The sequence below is a fragment of the Phyllostomus hastatus genome, unplaced genomic scaffold (genome assembly GCF_019186645.2).
Source record: "Phyllostomus hastatus isolate PE091 unplaced genomic scaffold, TTU_PhHast_1.1 phas_contig_432, whole genome shotgun sequence".
In the NCBI taxonomy this organism is placed as follows: domain Eukaryota; kingdom Metazoa; phylum Chordata; class Mammalia; order Chiroptera; family Phyllostomidae; genus Phyllostomus; species Phyllostomus hastatus.
The window spans coordinates 2,985,355-2,999,591 of NW_025333880.1; the positions used below are offsets into that span (position 1 = coordinate 2,985,355).

Sequence of the window (14,237 nt, forward strand, 5' to 3'; positions counted from 1 at the left end):
GCCATTGAAGAAAAATGTACCAATAAGGTAGAATTTTTTCTATTAATTCAGAGAAAGTCTGGTCCATTGCACTGTGAGTACCAAGGAAAAACTCTATGGTATGGTCCCAAGACAACCCACTGTTGATGTTTTGTGTATGGTCATGTAATTAGCAGAGAGTTGAAAGTACCTATTGATCCATTTTTCCTTTAAGTATATAAATACGCAGTGATTCAGTTCACTTTGGTAGACACTGTAAGTACTGAGGTTTCAAAGATGAACTCTCACATTTGAAAATTCAGTATCTAGTCAGGAGAACCGACAAAAACCCATAATTACAATATGATATCATAAATATCAGATAGGAAGCAGGCACAGAATGCTATGGGAACACACAGGAACTATGTGGACCATGGTTTTCAGTAATGTACCTCAAGTAGGAAAGCCAGTTAGGTGGGAATTGCAGTGCATTTCACAAATGATAAGGGCCTGAATCAGGGTAACAGTTTTCATGGGTGGAGGAAGGAGACGGAATCAAGCAAAATGTAAGAGGGAGGATTTGATGACTGGTTAGATTTAGAGGGGAGAAAAAGAGACAAAGATAGAGAGAAAGACAAGGAGAGACACAGACAGATTTCTTAGATAAGTGCTATTCATTGAGATTGGGAATAAAGGAGAACAGCCAAAATTTGAGGGAAATATTGTATTGGTGGGCAAGAAGAGGTAAGAGATAAAGTGGAGATTGAAATTGGGTATCTGTGGCACATCCTTGTAGATAACATCTGACACGCAGTTTCATACAAATGTCTGAAATATGCTTAAAGTTAAAGTGTCAGTACTGGACACCTAGTAATATTTAAGACCTAGTCAAGTAAGAGGATAATAATGGGTCTCCATGGTAACACTCTGAACTTTATGATCACACTGATCTTTCTACATCTAACATCTTGAATACTTCTACATTCTCTAATTCATCACTGAATGCTGCCACCTCCTTGGTTTCACCAAAGCCAATCATGTTCTTATCTACAGGAAACATTTGAGAGAGAATGTAACATCAAATCAGCCTTGTGGTTGGTCTCACTTTAACTTCACCTATGGTCTGGCCCTTTCCCTTGGTTTTAGTAATGCTTCCTAATTACATTGGCTCATGTCTGAGTCATGTTATTTAATTAATTAATTAATTAATTAATTAATTTTATTTTAGTGAAAGAGAGACAGACAGGCAGACAGACATTTGTTGTTCCACTTATTTATGCATGCATTGAGTGCTTCTTGTATGTGCCCTGACTGGAAATGGAACTTGCACCCTTGGTGTTTCAGGACTATGCTCCAATGACCTGAGTTACCTGGCCAGGGCCTTGTTGTTGTTTAAAAGAATTTGTGTTGTATTACCTTCAGCTGGAAAAATCTTAATTTATTCATAATGTGTTCACTTAATAAATAATCATCAAGAATACCTAACATATCAGGAATTGGTTAGGTGTAATGGACATGGCAGAGAATAATCAGAGACAGTCCCTGCCCTAAGGAAGCTTGCAGTTCACTGGAGGACTGCTGTTAGATTTCCCTGACATTGACCTTCTGCCTGCCTGGATGTCTGTCAGGACTTCTGTTGACAGAGACCTCTGATTCTGGGCTTTGTTTGCCAGGTGTTCTGGAGTCTCTATCACTGAACATGCAAAGAATTCATTCTCTTGTCTGGAGAGCTTCATAGTTGTGGGCCATCAGCAGTGTGGGCCATCTCACTCTGGCAGATTTTGCTAGACTCTGGGTTTCAACTTTTGCCTGTCTGATCTACATCATTGTTATCCTAGCTTCACTGTATTACTCATCATGTTTCACTTTATTTGCTGGTTTTAGGTGTTATAAAAAATAAAGATTGAGTAATTTTTAAAATCCATATGGTAAGGCTCTGGCCTGGTAGCTCAGTGAATTAGAATGTATTCTCAATATGCCAAGGTTGTAGGTTTGATCTCCAGTCAGGGCATATACTAGGGAGGATCCGCCCAAAACCGGAATTTATTTATACAAAATTGTGTCTTTATTCTTACATGTTTAAACTTCAGTCACCTTAAAGTACTCTCCATCTGATGCAATACACCTACTGAGACATTTTTTCCACTGCTCAAAACAGTTTTGATGCCTTTTAGTGCTTCTGTTGTTGTTTGCTTCACTTCTTCCACATCAGCAAAATGTTTCTGTTTGAGGACTTTTTGTTGTCTGGGGAAATGAAAAAAGTTGCTCAGGGAGAGATTGGGTGAATAGGGAGGATAGGCACAGGGGTCATGCCTTTTTGTTCAGAAACTGCTGAACACTCAGTGCAGTGTGGGGAGGTACACTCATAAATCATCCATCATGAAATGGGCAAACATGTTGAAAGAGTCTTCAAAAAAATTCACTGAAGCTGAACTCAGCCTCTCACAACAGTGCCAGCTGGTACATGGCTTCCTAAAACTCATCTAGCAGGGGGAAGCCTGTACTAAAAGGGGCCTGCCCTCTAGAAGATAATTCCATTTTTTTGGGGGGGGGTGTTCTGCCTCATACAAGAATCAACCAATAAATAAGTGGAACAAGAAATTCATGTTTCTCTCTATCTCTAAAAAACAAAAGATTCACATGGTAATGAAGAAGGAGAGGACTGTGATGAGTTAGGAAAAGTTAGGTGCATATTCATTTATCATACATGTATTCCTTCATAGAAGCAATTCAGATCAATTTTGGTGAGAAAAAGTAAATAACAGGGATCATAAATTAATATTGACTAAGAATATAATCATCCTTTTTCCTTTCCTTTCCTCATTGTTTCTCTCTCCCTCCCTCCCTCCATCCTTTCTTTCCTTAAAAATACATTTATTAAATCAATTCTTGGAGTGTTGAAGTACAGAGTTAGACCTACAAAATCCCGTTCCTGTGAAACTTGCATTCTAGTGTAACAAGGCATTGGGCTCTGAGGTTTTTCATGAGATAATTCGTTTTTACCAATCAGGGAATGGAGACTAAGAGGTATGGGTATGTAATTTGTCCAGGATCAGAGCAAGGACAGAGACAGGATTCTAACCCAGGTGATCTGACTCTAAAGCTCATGTTTGTAGCACAAGAAATCAGGCTAAGTACTTACGTGCTGAAAAGAAAAACAGAGCAAGGTATATAAAATACATGGCCATGGGGCCAGGAAAGTTTTAGCTCCAGAGGTCCAGCAGGGATTTGAATAGGACATGCGGAAACCTAAGCTTTGCAGGCAGAGGGAACAGCATGTGTGGCAGGGGCTTGCTAAATGTGTCTGAGGCCGGCAAGGAGGGCAGTGGAAGAAAGAGGAAGGTTGCAGGAGAGGAGGTCACAGGGGTAGCCAGGGCTTGATAATGAAGCACCTCATGGACCATAGTAAGGACTCTGAGTTTAATGATATTCATTACTCTGATCCAGTTCTAAAAATGCCAGCTCTTTCTGTTCAAGGTTCAGAAAGTTGAGAAAGAATGAATCAGAGATAGGACTTTGAGAGCTCAGGGAGTAGGTAAAACAGATGAGATAACAATGCTCATGCTCTGGCCAAACTCACCTCGCACCATGTAACCAACCACACCCTGGTTGGATTTCATTTCTATCTTTGAACTGGAGTTTGAGCAAATGGGAGTGGAGGGTCAAACTGACTCCCTGTAAGAATTCTGTTCTGATTTCTTCCCACTCTGCCTGGGCAGAGAAAAGGTAAGATCAGCACAAGTGGGTGTGAGATCAAAGGAGAATTACGCAGCTGATACTCTGTTTAAAATGAATTCCAGCCTTCACCCCTACTCCAAAATATCAGTGGGCATTTTTGCCAATACAAGGATTTACAATGCAATGTTATACTAATTTGCTCTTCATTTGATCAGGAAGTACATATGTATAACTCTTTATAACTCAAATATATAAAATAAGTCAAAAAGAAGACCCTATATGATGAAATCTTTAAACTTAATCCTTATGTTAAAGTTTAAAGTAAATTTTTTGGAAAGTATTGGCTGTATTATACTGCTTAGAAAAATCTACACTATTTGCTTTAAATGTTAGGCCTGAGAGTGATCCTTTTTTCTACATTGTACTTGTTGAATGAAAATTCATTCCATAGTGGAAAAAAACTTAAAATAATGATGATACTATAAATAATCTGTGTGAAAAACATTTGACACTAGAATTGGATGAAGGTAAATGACAATGACCAGATTTGGGGCTTGCAGAACAGAAGAGTCGAGTGGAGTAGAATAGAATACAACAGAATGATAGAATAGAATCAAGTATTTTGAGAGCTTAGACATTCTTTGAAAAAATTAAGTTTGGAAAAGTTAAACTTAAAAGTTTGCCTTCCAAACTTCAAGTAACTTGTTCTCTCTGTTTTAACTGTTAGTCAGTCCTGGGCTTCTCTAAGGTAGTCATTTTTATATGATTGTATTTTTGTATATGACCATAAATATATGGTCAAATATATGGTCAATATATGACAATAAATATATAGTGGAGAGCACCTCCCATGTGCTGGTGATAGCATTTTGGGAAGAGTTTGCCAACTATTTCTCTTATATATCTATATCTCTATATTTATATACATATCTACATCTGTGTATCTATTTTTTAAACTGTAATCCATAGAAAAAATATTTTATATTGGAATCCAGCACACACAAACAACCAAAACAAAAGTTTTTTTCTCTTTTTGCTTATCTTTTCTACTCTTTAGTTCTATTTTATTTTTTTCTGTTTAATTAAAAACTCCAGTCTCAACCTGACAAAAATGATTTTGTAACCCACTTACAAGTCTCAATGCACAGGTAGAGAAGAACGCATAATTTTGAAAAAAATGGCTAATGATGAAAAGCCCTAATTACTGTAAAAGGAAGCTGGGGATTATTTGGGTGTTGTATTTCTAGGCTTTAGTGGTTGTTATCATACAATCAACCCATTCTCCACTCTTGGACTAGAGGGGCAATGGCCATGAGACTGATCTCAAAGAGTATTTGTTATCTTCTTGTCTCTTTATTCTTGGTATCATTAATTAGCTGGACTGACCCTGCAGTACTAGAAAGAATAGTCACAAGTTCTTAAAGCACTTGCTGTGCCAGGGGCATCCAACTCGCTGCCCGAAGGCCGCACGTGGCCCAGGATGGCTATGAATGCAGCCCAGTGCAAAATTGTGCACTTACTTAAAACCTTCTTTTTTGCTCATCAGTTTTCGTTAATGTTTGTGAATTTAATGTGTGGCCCAAGACAATTCTTTGTATTCTAGTGTAGCCCAGAAACGCTGAAAGGTTGGGCACCCCTGGAGGGTGTAAATATTATATGCTCATCGCTTTCAATGGCCAGAAAGAGGGAAATTAAAAGAGAGCAAAGTTATTACTGCATTCACACATGAAACTCAATCATCAGTCCAAAGTTCACTTAGAACTTTCAACAAACCATGAAGATGTTAATCCTATCCAATACATCAAAATCATATGAATTCTTACAGCAATTAATGATCTTGGATGAATCTCAAGCTTAAATCTCTCAGAATACATACTATTATTTTTCTACTCTTTTTTCATTAGGCAACAAGCACTGTGCTGAAACTCTCAGCAGGAGACAGCTTTTGCTTTTGCCAACTCAATATCCACAAACTCTTTCTTTGGCAAAATAGTAATTTATGGTTCTTCTGGGGAGCCATCTCCCTAGTTCCCCTCTTAGGTCTTACGGTATAAGTCATGGGGTTAGGGACCAATTCTCAGAGCCATTGACTGGATTTTGCAGTATTTTCTTCTTCAATACTAATTGTACTTAACCCCCTAGACATTCTCAACCTTGACCTAACAACCTTCAGGACCAGTATTGAGGAGAGATAACAATAATTTAAAGAATTCTGTGATGCAGCATTATGATTTTTGCTCCTAACTTGGTATCTGACTTTGTGCCTTGCTGTACGTAATTTGTCCCTGAAAACCCGACATTTTACCTTACTCTTGTGTGTTCCTAGAGACTTCGATTATGACTGCGTCAGCTGGTTGACTTCACTAGTACTGGCTCTTTTTATTTATTTATTTTTTTCCTGAAATCTCTTGGAGGATTAGACTAAGGTCATTAGGCATCTCCTGGTTAGGAGTGTTCCTGTTTCCTTGTAAAGGTCACCTGAGGATGATTTTCTTAGGCTACCCCTGTTGTGTGTTGTAATGTTTCAGACACTGAGTATTGTGCTCTCCCCAGGCCTTCCCCCAGCATCGGTGGCAGAGTGGCTGCACTTCTACGGATGAGCCTATTATCGGAGCTGAGCCCCTCCTTTCTTTCCCTGCTGTTAACTGGACCGTATCTGGTAGAGTCTCAAGATATATGAAACTACTGTTTTGTTATCTTTCCCCATTTCCATCACAGGACCTTGCTTAGGAAATTGAGGCTTAATAAGCACATCCAAGTGAATATTAGTATCACTCATCACAATTGTTTTGTTGGAGGTCTTAGATTGGTTCACAAAAGGAAAACTTGTACTTTTTTTCAGAAAAAACAAAAATATTTTGTTTATAATCTTATTTTTAGCTTTTGAACTATAAATTCTGGTTCTAGAGTTGCTCATGGGTTTTATAAACACTCATATGTAAAAGGTCATGGGTTTTATAAATGCTCATATGTAAATTAATTTGTTGCTTGCTTACTTTTTTTCCCTTTGCCATTCAACGGTCTTTGTTATAAGTACAGAATAGGTCGTTACATTAAAAAGATAAGATCTCGCATTATTTTCCTTATTCTCTCTTAAAAATCTATTTCTAATATGTATTACATTCCCCATTGGTCTACTTCATAAGAGCATTGTAGGGAAAATAAAAGGCGAAAAAAGCCCAAGAAAGACAAAATAGACAGAATGTCACCACTAGAATTCACCATAAAAGTCTCAGAGTGTATCAGACTTCTTACAAAATGTCCTAGAACAGTTCCTTAGGGTACTGAGATCTCCAGTGAAAAATATGGCAATTGGGGAAGTCAGGGACAAGATGCAGGAAAGTCTTAAGTAAGTGCTGCAAAAACAGGCTCTGAGTAACACACATGATTTTATCTGTTTTATATTACAATAGACTTTTTAATAAATATTTTTTTGGTTTTGTTGTAAAGACATTTTTTTGAAACAGTAGATTCAGCCCTGTCATTTGTATCATTTTAAATAAACTGTCTTTTTTTATTGTTTGTTTTCTGTAATTCTGTTAATGTTTTAGATTTGAGGAAATGGTACCTTGATTACTGTTTTGAGTGAGAAAAATTTGGGAAGTATCAGTCTACTTCTTTAAGATTTATTATGAAATATAATATCAAAAGGTCAAGTTCAGCACGATGTTTATTTAGCTGCAACATTCAAACTGTTTGTGTACCTTGTAAAATATACTTTAGCTTTAAAATATACTTATTGTTATAAAATTAAAACATTGTATTATTATGATGCTATGAAACTGTTTCAAAACTTCTAGTCAAGATAGTGGCATAGGAAGAAATGACTTGCCTCCTTACACAACCACATCAAAACTACAACTAAAATGTAGAACAACTATCACTCAGAACCATCAGAAATCAAATTAAATGGAAGTCTGACAACTATGGAATTAAAGAAACCACATTCATCTAGACTGGTAGGAGGGGTGCTGATGTGGAACACGTTGGTCCCACACCCATGTGTGGAGGATAAAAATTTGGGAGGGATATTTCAGGAGCCAGGAGTCCCAGTCCCACACCAGGCCCCCCTGCCCAGGGTTCCAGTGCAAGGAAAATAAGTCCCCACAACTTCTGGCTGCAAAAATCAGTAGGGATTGAGTGGGTGGAAGAAACAGCTAGAGCTGCAAGCAGTTCCTCCTAAAGAACCCACACACAGACTCAGTCAGACTCACTCCATCTGAGCTCCAGCACTAGGATGGCAGCTTGAGGGGCAGCAGTGGCATGAAGTATCAGCATCAGGGTGAATGGAGACCATTGTCCCTTTTCTGAGCATTCCCCCCACAGAGCCACAGAGCTGGCAAGCTGGTACCATATCTGAGACTCTATCAACTATTTGACCCACCTTGGAGATCCCCAGAGACTCTTCCTTCAACTTACAGGCCCACACAAGCTGTTTTTTCCAGGTGAATTGCCAGTCATGGCTCATGCTTCACAACTTCCTAAATCCTCTCAAACAAGAAATAGCTGGCCTCAGTGAGCCCCCAGCCTCTACACCTCTTGCTACGTGGCCCCAGTCCTGGCACTAGCAACAGCCAGCCTAGATTCACAGCTTGGCTTTGCTTGGGAATCTCCAAGCCCAGCACAAGTAGCAGCCATCTTAGATTGCTTTATATAAGCTCAGGCAGGGTAGCCCTGGGAAAAACACAGGTAGGGGCTGACCTTGACCTGCATCACTTGGGAAACCCCAGTGCCAATGCACCCAGTGGACAGCTACAGAAGATGTAGGAGCACCACCACCCTCTCCTGGCACAGCTGATCCTCCATGGAGGGCAGAGGTTGGTAGTCAGTGGTCACAGCCAGTCCTTGAAGCTGACTGGCCTGGGTAAATCCCTCCCATTGATCTGCCAACAGCAACCAAGGCACAACTACAAGAGGAGGGTGTACTCAGCCCACATGAAGCCTGCACCTTGAGTACCCAGCTTGGGTGATAGGAGAGGCTGTGCCACCAAACCCTACAGGACACCTACTACATTAGGCCACACTACGTTACACCACGTATTAGAGTCAAAGCAGCTCTACTTAACTACATAGAAACAAACACAAGGAAGCTGCCAAGATGAGGAGACTAAGAAACATGGCCCAAATGAAAGAACAGATCAAAACTCCAGAAAAAGTGCTAAACAGAATGGATATAAGCAATCTATCAGATGCAGAGTTCAAAACACTGATTATAAGGATGCTCAAGGAACTTAGTGAGAACCTCAACAGCATAAAAAAGATCCAGTCAGAAAAGAAGGATACACTAATTGAAATAAAGAACAATTTGCAGGGAAATAAGAGTAGAGTGGATGCAGCTGAGAATCAGAGCAATGATTTAGAACACGAGGAAGGAAAAAGCAACCAATCAGAACAAGAAGAAAAAAGAATCCAAAACAATGAGGATGGTGTAAGCAGCATATAGAACAAATCCAAAAGGTCCAACATTAGCCTCATAGGGCTGCCAGAAGTAGAAGAGAAAGAGCAAGAAATTGGAAATCTACTTGAAAAAATAATGAAAGAAAACTTCCCTAATTTGGCGAAGGAAATAGACATGCAAGTCCAGGAAGCACAGAGAGTCCCAAACAAGATGGATGCAAAGAGGCCCACTCCAGGAAACATCATAATTAAAATGCCAAAGGTTAAGGATAAAGAGAGAATCTTAAAAGCAGCAAGAGAAAAGCAGTGAGGTACCTGCAAGGGAGTTCCCATAAGACTGTCAGCTGATTCAAAAGAAACTTTGCAGGCTAGCAGGAATTGGCAAGATATATTCAAAGTCATGAAAAGTGGGGCCCTGTAGCCAAGATTACTCTACCCAGAAAAGCTATCATTTAGAATCAGAGGGCAGATAAAGAGCTTCCAAGACAAGAAAAAACTAAGTGAGTTCATCATCACCAAACCATTGTTATATGAAATGTTAAAAAAACTTATTTAAGAAAAGAAGATGAAAACTATGAACAATAAAATGATAAAAATACAAATCCATCAGCAATTAGATCTAAAAAACAAACTAAGCAAACAAGAATAGCAAAGATACAATCATGGATACGGAGAGCATTATGATGGTTGCCAGATGGGAGGGTGGTGTTGGGGAATGGGTGAAGAGATGAGAGGATTAAGAAACACAGATAGGTAGTTACAGAATAGCCATTGGGATGTAAAGTACAGTGTAGGAAATGGAGTAGCCAAAGAACCTACTATACACATGACCCATGGACATGAACAATGGTGTGGGGATTGCTGTGTGGAGGGGGGGGCAAAGGGGGAAAAATTGAGACAACTTTAGTAGCTCAATCAATATAATATAATTTAAAAAAGATACTGTTTCGTAACACAACAATGTAAAAGGGAAGAAAGAAAGAAAAGAAAGAAAGAGGGGGGTGGGGAGAGCGAGACAGAAGGAAAGAGAGAGAGAGGGAGAGAGAGAGAGAGAGAGAGAGAGAGAGAGAGAGGGAGGGAGAGAGAGAGAGAGAAGTAAATAAATAAGTAGATAGATAGAGAAGGTCAGGTTCTACTGCAGTCCCCTGATAGTACACACTAACTCAGAGATTGTGAACTCTATTGTGTTTATTTGGGAACACTATTTTTAAAAAACTGAAATATTGGTTTAATTAATACTATTATGTGCCAAGTTTCAGTTGGAAAAACAATACCATGTTAATAGAGGAAAAGTAGATTGTTTTGCTTCCTAACAAAATGTGTTAGATTTGGAGTGCAATGATGGAGTACATTAAGCTGATAAGTTAAATGTAATTTAACTAATACAAATATAGTAGTTACAGTTCCTTGAAAATGTACATGGGATTGAAAATTTCTCTAAAATGTATTTGTAAGTGTCAATTTCCTAGAGAACTGGTCTTGGAAATTTTCTAAGAATTCTGTTCAATTTTGAGATTTTTATGTTGAATTTTAGTGGTGAGATCCAGCTACTTTGTCTTTCTGTCTTTTTTCTCTTTTATTTTCCACCTCATGCCCTTATGAAGAAGACAATGAGAATGCAATGTTAAAAATGTTTAAATATTAATTTAAAAACACAATTGAAACATTTATTTGGCCCTCCTACTGAGAAGCTTATCGACCTTGCATAGGGATGTTTTCTTCTGTGTCTGGGTGTGAGAATAACAAAATAGAAGATTCATCTGGAAAGGGATAAGTATAGAAAGGAGTATTAGTGTAGCAAGAGAGATTGTGGGATAAAATATTGCTATCATCGCTTTAAATGCAGCATCTTCAGCTATTTGCACTTTTTACTCATTTTTCTTGAGCACCAGAATATTAAGACTAGCTTTCAAGAATCTCCCTGTCTCAGCACAAGGACAGATATGCAAACAAATAATTGGGGTGTAATATCATAGCAGAACAGTGGCATGAGAGACCAACTATCTGGGTAAGTGAGCCATGAAAGCTTTACAGCATAGGTTTCAAAGCAGGATAAGAATTTGCTAGATGGAGAGGAAAAGAAAGGCATTGTAGGCCAGATAACATCTAGAGCAAAGGCATCTTCTTGTGAGAGTGCCAGGCATGTTGAGGGAAATGGTCAATGGCCTGGTGTGGCTCTGTAAAAACACATTTGGGAAGGGAGTTTTTGGCATGAAGTAACTAGAAAGGTAGTTTGAGAACAAATGATGGAAGACTTAGTATGTCAGTCAGTGGATATTGGACCTGATCTTAGCAGTCATCAGAGTTTTGTTCTGTTTTTTTTTTTTAATTTTTTTAAAATAAAATAATTTAATATGACAAATGTATGTGACCTGATTTTCACACCACAGTAAAACAAGCCATTTGGAGAGAGGATATGTTGAAACAATTGATTTCTCTGCAAGACATAGGCATTATTTATACTATTTCTGAGGCTTCAAACATGATGCTACTGCTTCCTCTTATTACCACTACTTGAGTATTGTTCTGTGGCCCCTAGTTGTGATCTCTACACATTCATTGATTACACGATTCACAAAGAGATCAAATTCCCTTCATATTCCTTGGACATGCATGCTACTGTTTAATTTTAATGATGATTTCTTGCCTTTATATTCTTTTAACTCTGGGGGGTGAGTTATGCTTGTGGTATTGACTCAGTGGCTTAGAGTTGCCTTGAAAAGGGAACTATGGATTCCCTTACACCTTCACTGTTTTTATAGAGGATGGTGCCATGGATAACTCAAACAACCTTCCTTCTAGGCTGATCTCCTTGGGCCACTAAAACTTCCCTTGTCAGAGGAAACTGCTACCCTTTGGGTCACTGCCACCTCTCACTCCTCTCTCCAACCTCAGTTAAGAAATTCATCATATTCTCTCTCTTTGACTCCCCACCATTCCTCCCAAACTTTCACAGCTTCCTTAAAATCCTACCAAGTACAGTCCTGGCTGGTGTAGCTCAGTGGATTGAGCAACAGTCTGTGAACCAAGGGGATGCTGGTTTGATTCCCAGTCAGGGCACATGCTTGGGTTGCTGGCCAAGCCCCCAGTAGGGGGTGCACGAGAGGCAACCACGCATTGTTCTTTCTCTTCCCCTCTTTCTCCTTCCCTTCCCCTCTCTCTAAAAATAAATAAATAAAAAAATTTTTAAAAATCCTACCAAACACAAATAACCTCTTCCTTTCTTTTTTAAAGCAACTGGTGATGCCTTAGCTTCCCAGACTATATTTAATCCTTGGAACATCTGTCATTTTATCTTGTTACCAGGATCAGTTAACACCTTATTACGGTCATCCAAGGCACTAGTGACCCTGGTGGGTCACCAGAGTCATAGCAGTACATAGCAGACATAGGGCTGCTACCTCAGCACAAGCAAATTCTGTACCTGTAGCAGAGAGTAGACTTAATCTGTTCAACACAATTTTATTGAATACCTATTATGTGAGAGATTATTTAGGCACTGGGGAGACAATGAAGAATAAAACAAATGATACATCCACTCCCTGGAAGTTTATGGCCTATAATAGTGTTTGACAAACTATAGCCTGTGGATCAAATCTGGCCCACCATCTATTTTTGACTATGAACCTTGATTGAAACACAGCCACGTTCATTCATTTAGATCATCTATGGGTGCTTTCATGCGAAAGAGCAGGGTTATGTGCTTGCAGCAGAGACTGTATGACCTGAAAAGCCCATATGTTTTCTATTTCTTCTTTTATAGAAAAAGTGTGCTGATCCCTGGTGTAGAAAAGTGCTTCTTAAACTATCTATAACGAAAGATCAGTTTTATTTTATTTTTTATTTTATTGTGAGATGATCATTTAGTATAAGGTCTATTCTTTTAACCAACTTTCAGTATAAACTATATTATCATTGACTAGAGGTACAGTGTTGTACAACAGATCTCTAGAAATTATTCATCTTGCTTGTCTGAAACTTTATCCATTTAGTGATGCCCCATTTCTTTCTCTCCTCAGCTCCTGGCAACCACCATTGGAGACTTTGATTCTATGAATTTGATTATTTTAGATACTTAATGTGAGTGCAAGTATTTAATACAGTTATGTATGCCATAACAATGGAGATATGTTCTCATAAATGTGTCATTAGGCGATTTTGTTGTTCAAACCTCACAGAGTGAACAGCGCGTTACTAAACATTGTAGGCAGTTATAACACAGTGGTATTTGTGTATCTAAACACCTAAACAGAAAAGAAATAGTCAAAATATAGTCTCTCACAGCTTTTCAAGGTTAGAACTTTAGCAAATTTTATTTTTTGGAGGGAGGCACAATTTAACCCACAGTAGGCTCCAATATTGTATTTTACATTTGATCCTGCAAAAGTAATGAGGGGAGAAGGAGGCTTTGCCTCTTTCCTCTAAGGACACTTTCTATATGGCGTAGAGGAACATTTTGCTCACACTGGTCATACTTGGGTGCAAACAAGGGCGAGCTTTGTGCCCAGCTGAATTGGAGGTCCTGTTACTAAGGGAAAGGGAACGAACCTGTATCAGATTGCGGCGAGCAGTCTCTGCCGTGTGCTCTGAAATTGCTCTTTAAATCAGTTATACTTGTGTTTCTCTGGTCCGTTGGATTGCAATATTTGGCCCTCTCACAGAAAGCTACATGAGCCTATCATCTGTTTTTGGCTGGGACAGAAATCTATGGCTTCCTAGAGGTTTCTAGCAAGCCATTATCATAGTTTGATTATCTTTAGTCAGTAAATTTCTCTGATTCTCAATTTTCTCATTTATAAATTGAGGATGGTACATACCTCATATTGTTGTGGTATGGCTTAAGTACGATAGTATACATGTGAAAAAAATTCCTGACATAAATATACCTGCATGTTAAGAATTAATCCAGGATGGAGAAGATGGAGGGAATGAGGAAGGGAAAGAAAAAATTGCTTTCTGGGTATAATATTCTAATGAAAATAAAAGCTTATGTGAGGGAAATGTGTATTTTCTTCAGTCCATTTAAGTAAGTCATGGTTCTTTTGATAAAATATTGATCTATTTGCTCTTAGCAGCTCTTTTGATGTTGATATAAAGCCATACAACACAATTTGAGTTATTATTGAAGGCACAATTTTCACCTGGTCGAGTGAGAAAACAATCCTTGAACAGGTAATCTCACATGATCTGATCAAATGTCAATT

General features: G+C 38.5%; 1 pseudogene; it reads right to left on the reverse strand.

Annotated features, from left to right (window-relative positions):
* Positions 1-11,490: 11,490 nt before the first annotated feature.
* Positions 11,491-13,855, reverse strand: LOC123822831 (annotated as a pseudogene).
* Positions 13,856-14,237: the final 382 nt, after the last annotated feature.